Here is a 9,185-nt window from a genome sequence, read left to right on the forward strand (position 1 = left end):
CTAAAAGTCGTTGAAGCCAACATCTCTACTGCCAAATTCGCCCACGTTGACGTCACAACAGTTTGTTGTGTTGTGGTGTTTAACTTCAGTGAACTCTATACTAAGAGTTAGTATAGAGTTCACTGTTTAACTTACATTGTTGTTGAACAATGCATTGTTGTTAGCTTGGCTGTGACGTCGATATGGGCGGATTTCGTAGTAGATGTTGGCTTCAGAGGCTAGACTTCCCAGCGTGTCTACTCTATAAATGGTCTAAGACCTTATCGTAGAGAAAAATCGGGTCCGTATCACAGAGACAAGTTCTCACAGAGACAAGTAGTGTTTTTGAACGATATTAGTGTCACAGAGACAAGTTTCATAGGAACAAGTATTTTTATAAATGGCAGTCTCACAGGAACAAGTTCCCACAGAGACAAGATGAGTCTCACAGAGACAAGGTGAGTCTCACAGAGACAAGGTCAGTCTCACAGAGACAAGGTCAGTCTCACAGAGACAAGGTCTGTCTCACTGGAACAAGTAGTGTCACTGGAACAAGAAGAGGGGTGGAGTCCCATTCGAACAAGTGGAGTGTCACAGAGACAAGCTCAGTCTCACAGGAACAAGGTTGGTGTGGTGTGTTGCCTACACATGAAGATGAAGGCATTTCATTTGCTCTAATAAATTTGATGTCATCTGTTTTTTAATTTATATACATAATTATATATTATGGTGACATGAATAGAATAGATTGACTGCCTTTATTTTTCTTAGAGAGCGAAGTTAGGGCGCAGTCGACCCTCTCTTACACTCAACTCTCTATCAAGTATTATAACAATACAAAAAAATAATACAAATAATATGATTAAAAACAAACAATAGTTAAGTTATCTACTTATTTAAAATAATAACAAATTTTGAATTATTGAAAAGAAAGAGAAAAAATACATTGAAAATAATACATAACAATGCTGAATAATAGTTTTTTCTGATACTTCATCACTTTAGTAAAAAATAAGACACTACAGAGTACAATACAGTAGGCCTTCATAGCAACTGAAGTGTTTGCTATACATTTCATTTCCTACTTATTATCACTATGTAAATCTCGAAGTGGATAAGTAAATTACATCATGATTTATTTAAATAGTAAAATAGAATCTTCCTTCAATCAACAAACAACGCTCCTTCAATCCACGTGACATACATATATGAATATATAATTTATGTAAAAAATGTGGTGACATCATTTGATGCCAGCTTTAAACGTTTCTCCTGTGGAGAAAAAATGATGAATTTAGTGGACTGTTTAGTGTATCCTAGACATTTAGATTCAAATCTACATAGCAATTGATTCCCCTTTTCATCCAGGATATTTGTGGATATTTGTTAAAATTTGAATTTGTTGACCGAGCGAAGTGAGTTCTAAGATTCAAGTCGACGGCTTTGCATTTCTCTTTATGTTTATATGTTCCGCAATTACGGCGAAACGCAGCAATAGATTACCATGAAATTTGACAGGTACATTTCTTTTCAAATTGTGCCTCGACGTATATACAAGGTTTTTTTAGAAATTTTGCATTTTAAGGTTAAATCAATGGGTAAAGTCTCCTTCGAACGCCAATATTACAGTAAAAATCAGAATAGAATCATCCATAATAATCCAGCTGTTGAGTGGATTTTTAATTGCATGCAATAACGCATGCAATTAATATATCAATGTAACTTAGTAAAAAATCAGCTGTCGTGTTGACTATTCATTGCATGCAATGACGCATGCAATCAATAACAGAAAGAAAACATAGTGTTTTCTCTCGACCTTTATCTGCTTTCAACTCGGGCTGACCTGTTGCCAGTGTGTTGAAGGAGATTAGCTTTTGATGTTAGCATATTTTTGATACACTAACCCCAACAGCCATTAGCCGTTTTCACACCGACATCTTGCCGACACAACATACAAACAGGATTTACTCTTATGGACAGTATGAGACGAGGCTGTGTTTTATAACTGCGCGAGGTTTACTGTTCATAGAACTACTAGTCCAGGATCAAAATGTCGTTTTACAAAAATCATCAAATATTTAATAATTCAATACAATGATACATGTACAAATGTAAAGCTGACTAGCACCGAGGTAGAATCAATTTATTCTTAAATGATTTGAAATATATTTCAAGTTGTTATGCTTCATTTATTCATTGAACACCTATTTTATCATTATGGGTTATCAGAACCTATTAGAATTATGTAGATTGCCTTTAATGAATAAATTGATTTCCATGTAAATTTATTTCTACCAAACTCCAAAATAACTATTTAAATGTGACTTTCAATTGTTCAGGTTAAGGCCAAATTTTGATACTGCAGTAACTTATACATTAGTGATATCAATGTAAGAAAGAACAGATTATAAACTTCTAGATGGATGGAACAATATTGGAAAGATGTTATCCAACGGTTTTTGAATACACACCCCTGACTGTTACTGTATGGGAGTACCACCAGTAATTTATAAATTTTCAATTCAAGAAAAGAGTGGTTATAGATAAAATAGTGTACTCAACGGTTATAGTCTTCTCCTATCTATATTTTTTCTTCTTATTATTTCTCATCTTCTTCCTCTTCTTCCTTCTTCTTCTTCTTCTTTTGTCTCCTTTTTCTATTATCTCCTTCTTCTTGCTTGTTGTTCTTCTCCTCCTGTCGTCTTCTTCTTCTTCTTCTTCTTCTTTCTCTAGCTTTGTCCGGCAAGGACTGATTTGTTTTTGTATTATGGAGTCCCTTTTGTATATGGTACCAAGAACAATAAGAGGGATATTTCCAGGGCTCTAGAGAATAATAATACTAATTCCCTATGTCCTTTTGCTAAGTTGAAACGTGTAGCAACGTGAGTTGAAATGTATAAGTTGACCTAAATTTTTGAAGGCTGATCTTCGAATTGATAAAATTATAGAAACATGATCACAAGCAAATCCCTAAGAATATAATGGAGATCGAGACTATTCCTTTTAACAGAATCATGTTTCCTCATCATTATCACCATCCTCAAATTATACGAGTCGATCCATCCGGCGTATTCACGCATGATGTGTGCAGAAAATCTCACTCACACTGACTGTACAACTGTGAGATTAACTATTCTAAGTCAAGGACTCTAAGACTCTCTGTTGTGAGGCAGGGTGATATAATTATTCTCGAGTGACGTTTTCATGTGAAAATTTAGATTTTTCTCCCCTCACAGGTTTTTACCTTGAGCATTATTGTTCTAAAAAAATTGTGTATCATCTTGTTTTTCTATGTATGTAAATAATGTGTGTGTATGTTGAACAATAAAAAATTTGAATAATCAAGATTGATATCCAGTTCTTCAAACTGAAAATAGATGCAGACGTGGATAACAAACAAATTAAACATACAATACTCCTCATATGCAGTTTCACAATTCTGTAGACAAAGTTAGAATAAATCAATAGAACAGTTAATTTCAATAGTGCCATGTACTATGAAAAAAAAATCAAAATGGTACTGGCGATGAGGCATGCAATATTGATAACTCAAAGTAGGTAGCTTATTATTTTCTCCCGACTTTTCTCTGCTTTCAACTTGGTAAGTAGGTACTTCAACTCAGTATGATTGTAGCTGTTTACAACAAATTATTAGCATTCTAATGATAATAATTTTACTTAATATCAGTAATTATTGACGATACATTTCAAACAGTCATTAGTGGCTTACACATTATTTCGCCGACACGTCATAACAGCACATAATTCACCCTGATGTAGGCTGTGGTTTTTAACTGCGCAAGGTCTAATTTTCACAGGACTACTAGTTATTTTTCCAACTGAATAGGTCAACAAATTCTATTGGGAGACATCAAAGGGAAATGCAAGGTGCTGCATTGTGATAAAGTCACGTTCGGCAGACGCCAGTATGTTTTTTCGATGAATAAATTGAACGCAACTTTTAGATCTCAATTAAAGATAGATTTCTCTAAGAGTGCTCTTTACTCAAAGGAAGAGTACATTCAACATTACTCCATATGAATGGTATTATGCTTTCTTTCCCTGTGTCTTGTGTATTTGTTACTGTGGGCTGTGTCTTTTTTGTTCGACTATTTAGATTGTTTGACAAGTTTCAAATCCCCCTGATTTAGGTGGGCAGTCAATGCTATTTAATCTATCTATCTATGCATGTAACTGGTTCATAAATATGAAACATGAAACACCATTATGTAATGCACTTACCAAATGCACTCCCAACTGGACAGTTGGGTTAAGCAAGCTTGAAGCTAGTTGAAGACACTCCCCTACATTTATGGAGGCTTATAACATTAATCCATTGTACCTTGTTGTTCAAAATTGTTTTTTCTCTCAGTAATTAAACAAAATAAAATAATTTTTCTCTCCACAGATGCAAATATAAGAAAAAAGTGGAAAAAAACGATGTATGAACTTGAATACAAAAAGAAATCGTTAATACTATATTTATACACAAACACTTTAATAGTGTACTTCTACAGAAATACTATCTTAAACCAGAACCACATCTGCAAAGAAAATTAGTTGTAAATAGGATACGATAGGATATGGTTGAAGGGATCAATTCTACTTACTTATTATAATATTTACTATTCACTCTATAGTATTTACTGATTTTCCAAATTTGAATTGAATAAAAAGCTTTTCAAAAATACAGAATATAGGTTTCAAAGTTTCGATCAGTGATTTACTTGTCAAGTGGTCAAATTGACTACATAGATTGTTTTTCATAGAGGGATAAACTGAGATATAATAAATACAAGTTTTATAAAAATTGTTCTGTATTGAAAATTTGCCTGAAAACAAAAATTATCGAAATAATCTATCACTTTTAAACAAAGTAGGCTATATATACATATACAAAATATACATATAAAGATACCATGTTACATCATTATCGTATCAACGGTAAAATAATAATATTAATTGACAAAATTAAATATCATTTGCAAATTATGTAGTATTGAAAAGCAGTAGTAATTCACTTAATTGCTTCTTAAATTTCATATTTCTTTGATAAATGATTCTTCTTAACTAAGTAGGAAACATACAGCCATCTATTATAAAGATATTTTGTTGTCAAGAATCAATTAGTACTCATAGAAAAATCATGTGTGTAGGCCTACTGGCCTAGTAATCCTAGTAAAATATTAAAAGAAAGATCAATTATTAGTAAGATGATGAATAATAAAGATCAATAAATTATCATGGGAATTGATTACACAAAAAATATAAGTACAAATTTCAATTTTATTATTATCCTTATTAGCTTATGGCTTTGAAGGGCTAGTAGACCCAAGGATTGGTCGCTGGAGGTCACCCGATAAAAAAATCCATCGTCAATATGGTATAATGTAGTATTGCGGAGCGTTACGATTTACTTGACCAATTCCATGTCGACTGAATGTGTTTTGTCAACACTATTGAACTCGCAACGCAAAGGCACAGGTAGCATCCTCGTAGAGGGGAGGCAAACAATACTAACTAAAAATCTATTTTTTCCAGGAAGGGTATAATATGGAAAACACATGTTAAATATTTCCTGCCGCCAAAGTGCAGTACTTTATACCTGGCACTAGAATTTTTAGAAATAGAAGTATTTGGTTAACTTTGGTTTTACGCTTCAGTGAACATAGTCTATTAGCAGGGTAGTTCTACCTGAGGACACCACCGATGACTAATTGACCGGGCTTTCTAGAAGTACCTAACGGGAAACATTCGACTTGTTTCATGGAAGCAAGGCATTGTAATACTGGATGAGTATTTATAGTTCTATAAAGCAAGGCCTTCTGGTTCTAATACCCGAGACGTCAGTCTGCAGATTTTTGTTATGGAATGCAGAAAACTTCTTTCACCACCCTTAGACAATAAATGCTGTTTCAGATTTAAAAGATAAGATTGAAAAGATTGAAAGACATGCCGCTTCCAAAATCTATGGATATGGTTTTAGTACTATATATATATATATATATTGCCGTGCTACCAATTTTTCCTTAAACGGTTGGAATAGCATTTAACACCTATCAACCTAAGAATAGTTGTCGGCTCCAAAGAAATAGATTCTTGATAAACTGTGAATGGATCTATTGCTTATGAATGAGAAATCCAGTTTTCAGAGCAAATTAACTTATAATCTTCAGATGAAATTACACAAATACACAAAGAAACAATATATATTAAGCCTAATTATTTCAGAGTTATTACGAACTAAAATACTTATCTAGTTTACAGTTGAAACACAGTGGCTATTGTCTTGACTATACAAACACCTAAATCTGAACAAAACAGCACAAAAATTTATATAAAACTCAATTTAAAACATTAATAAACGAAAATGATTTAGAGCAAAACTCCACGACAACACTTGTAGCCAGCCATTTTTCAGAAGAGGCCTGAACAGGAAAAGACATAAGTTGAAAGTCACGAAGCCAACGCCTCCAACATTACAGACACGTCACCAAAAAATTATAACTTATAAGTTTAGAATTCACATTCTACATCTGTTCTCAATAAAACTTTATTTTAAAATGTTATTTTAAATTTTTATACATATATTCTATTTAAATAAACGATTTATTTAGTAATTTGTTAACCCTGCCTCGGTGACACCATGGAACAATGCAACAAACATTCACAATAATAAATTCTCTGTCAAAAAATTTGTCCGTCTATTGATAACTCTGACATTTACTATAAAGTTCCATAGATCTCGAATTGAAGATTCGATTCCAATGTGAGAAGAAAAATGTAATATTACAAATACCCCCCTCTTGACATAAAAAAATTTTACTGTTTGAAAAATTTAAAGAAAAAAAAATTTACATTGACCCTAATGAAAATTGTTGAAATGTAAATTCGAGAACAGTAACAATTTTTTCTAGAAAAACATTACAGGTCATCCAATAATTGAAAATTATTATAAAAATTCATCAATAGCATTTGTTATATGTTTCCAAACAATATTTCAAAATATAGAATATCAATATTACTTTTGATTTAGCTTTATAATTTAAAGGAAAATATCTCAATAGAAAGTTTAATATGTAAAGAATAGTTTTTTGAAATTGCACATAAATTTAATAGATAGAAAATTTAATTTTTATTGCATAAAAAAAATTTAGTATGTTGAATGAAAAATTTATTATTATTATTTTTATTTTTTTTTTTTAAATGAATTGATGAATTGTTACATTTAATTTTCACATAAAATTTCAATAAATCAAAAAATGTTCATTTCTTTCACTATTGATGCGGTTGATTTTATTGATGCACATTTTGGAAAACAGTCCATTAAGGCACTCAGTATGATTTTCAGTTAAGTGTGACTCCAATGTGATGACGTTAAGTGTTGGGCTGATCTGGATGCACGTAGTGTTGGGCTGATACTTGTAGTCGACTGCTGCATACCAAACTCGATACAGGTGACATCTCAGTTAGCATTGCTTCATGCTTGTAGTAGACGGCTGCATACCAAATTCAATACAGAGTCACATAAATTTTGTATCATATTTGTAATTATACAATGTACATTTCAGGCTTGAAATGACAATGTAATTCGTTTTTTGGAAAAGAGATAGACGCTGCATACAGGATTAATTTAGGTGAGGATTGATTTAGGTAAGGTTTGGTTTTTTGATATTTTCAGCTTTCAAGGTTTAGAGTTCTGCATACAGGAATAATTTAGGAGAGGATTTTTTGAATCAATTCTTTCATGATACTGTGACTGTTCTTCTGAATTCAAAGTTGTAAATGTGAACATGGATGGCAATTACCTCCAGGTAATGCAGTAGTGTTGAAGTTTGAGATACAGAGTCAGCAATAAGCATTGGCATTGCTATTGGCGTATGCTTTGGTGTCGGCTTTGGTATCGGCATTGATATTGGCATTGGCGCAGGCATTGGCATGGCGCAGGCATTGGCATTAGCATTGGCGCAGATTTTGGCATTGGCGTAGCTATTGGCATTGGCGCAGGCATTGACATCAGCACAGGCATCGGCGTTGATTTTGGTGTTGGCATCAGCATTGGCGCAGGCATTGGCGTAGCTATTGGCATTGGCGCAGGCATTGACACAGATTTTGGCATTGGCGCAGGCATTGACGTAGCTATTGGCATTGGCTTAGATTTTGGCATTTTGGCGTAGTTATTAGTGTTGATATTGTTGTAGGTATTAGTGTAGGCATCAGCATTGGCACAGATTTTGGCATCAGCATTGGCGCAGATATTGGCTTCGGCGCAGGCAACGGCGTAGATATTGGCGTTGGCATCAGCACAGGCATTGGCGTAGATTTTGGCGTAGTTATTGGTGTTGACATTGGCGTAGTTATTGGTGTAGGCCGCAGCGTAGATTTTGGCGTAGATATTGGCGTAGTTATTAGTGTAGGCATCAGCATTGATTTTGGCGTAGTTATGTCACACTAGTTCGAAAATCACCCAAATGTTCTTAACACTCTTCATGGCGTTCACTTGTTGCTGATTTCGAGATTCACATGATAACTATTTCAATGTTAATGTCTGTGCTGTACCTGTTATCTTAAAATGCTTATAAACTAAGAAGAAAAACTTGATTAGGCTATCCATACAATCTAATACACATGAAAATTATTTTTAAGTATTTATGAAATTGAAATTTGTTAACATCTTATTATACAGTCAGCAATACATAAATTGTGAAATATGGACATATCAATGATAAATTTAAAAAAAAATCATTTTCATCTATTCACTGTTCAAATATCAAAATTTTAATCCATTCTTCAAAATAGAAATAGAATTTCATAACACCCTGTATCATTATCAAAATTGTAAAAAACAAACATCAGATTATCACAACAAAAAATTTAATTTCAATACATATTTCAATAATTTCAGACAATTGGTCTTCTATTCACAATCATTTCATAATATATCTGCATTTCATTATCATTTAGTATAACATTTCATTTATAGCAAGTTCATTTCACATTTATGATTTATCATTCAGGGTTTCAAAATTATTTAGTTTTAATTTTGTTCAAAAAAATTGTATAAAAAGCAAACTGGGTAAATAAATTCCCTAAAACAACACACATTTCAAAATAAGTGATACATGATGAAAAAATATGTCACAAGCAAACAATTCTTTACACTACAATGGATAGATTTTAGAAAAGTTAGGTTTTATCAACAAATT

The sequence above is a fragment of the Nilaparvata lugens genome, unplaced genomic scaffold (assembly GCF_014356525.2).
Source record: "Nilaparvata lugens isolate BPH unplaced genomic scaffold, ASM1435652v1 scaffold4991, whole genome shotgun sequence".
NCBI classification, from domain to species: Eukaryota; Metazoa; Arthropoda; class Insecta; order Hemiptera; family Delphacidae; genus Nilaparvata; species Nilaparvata lugens.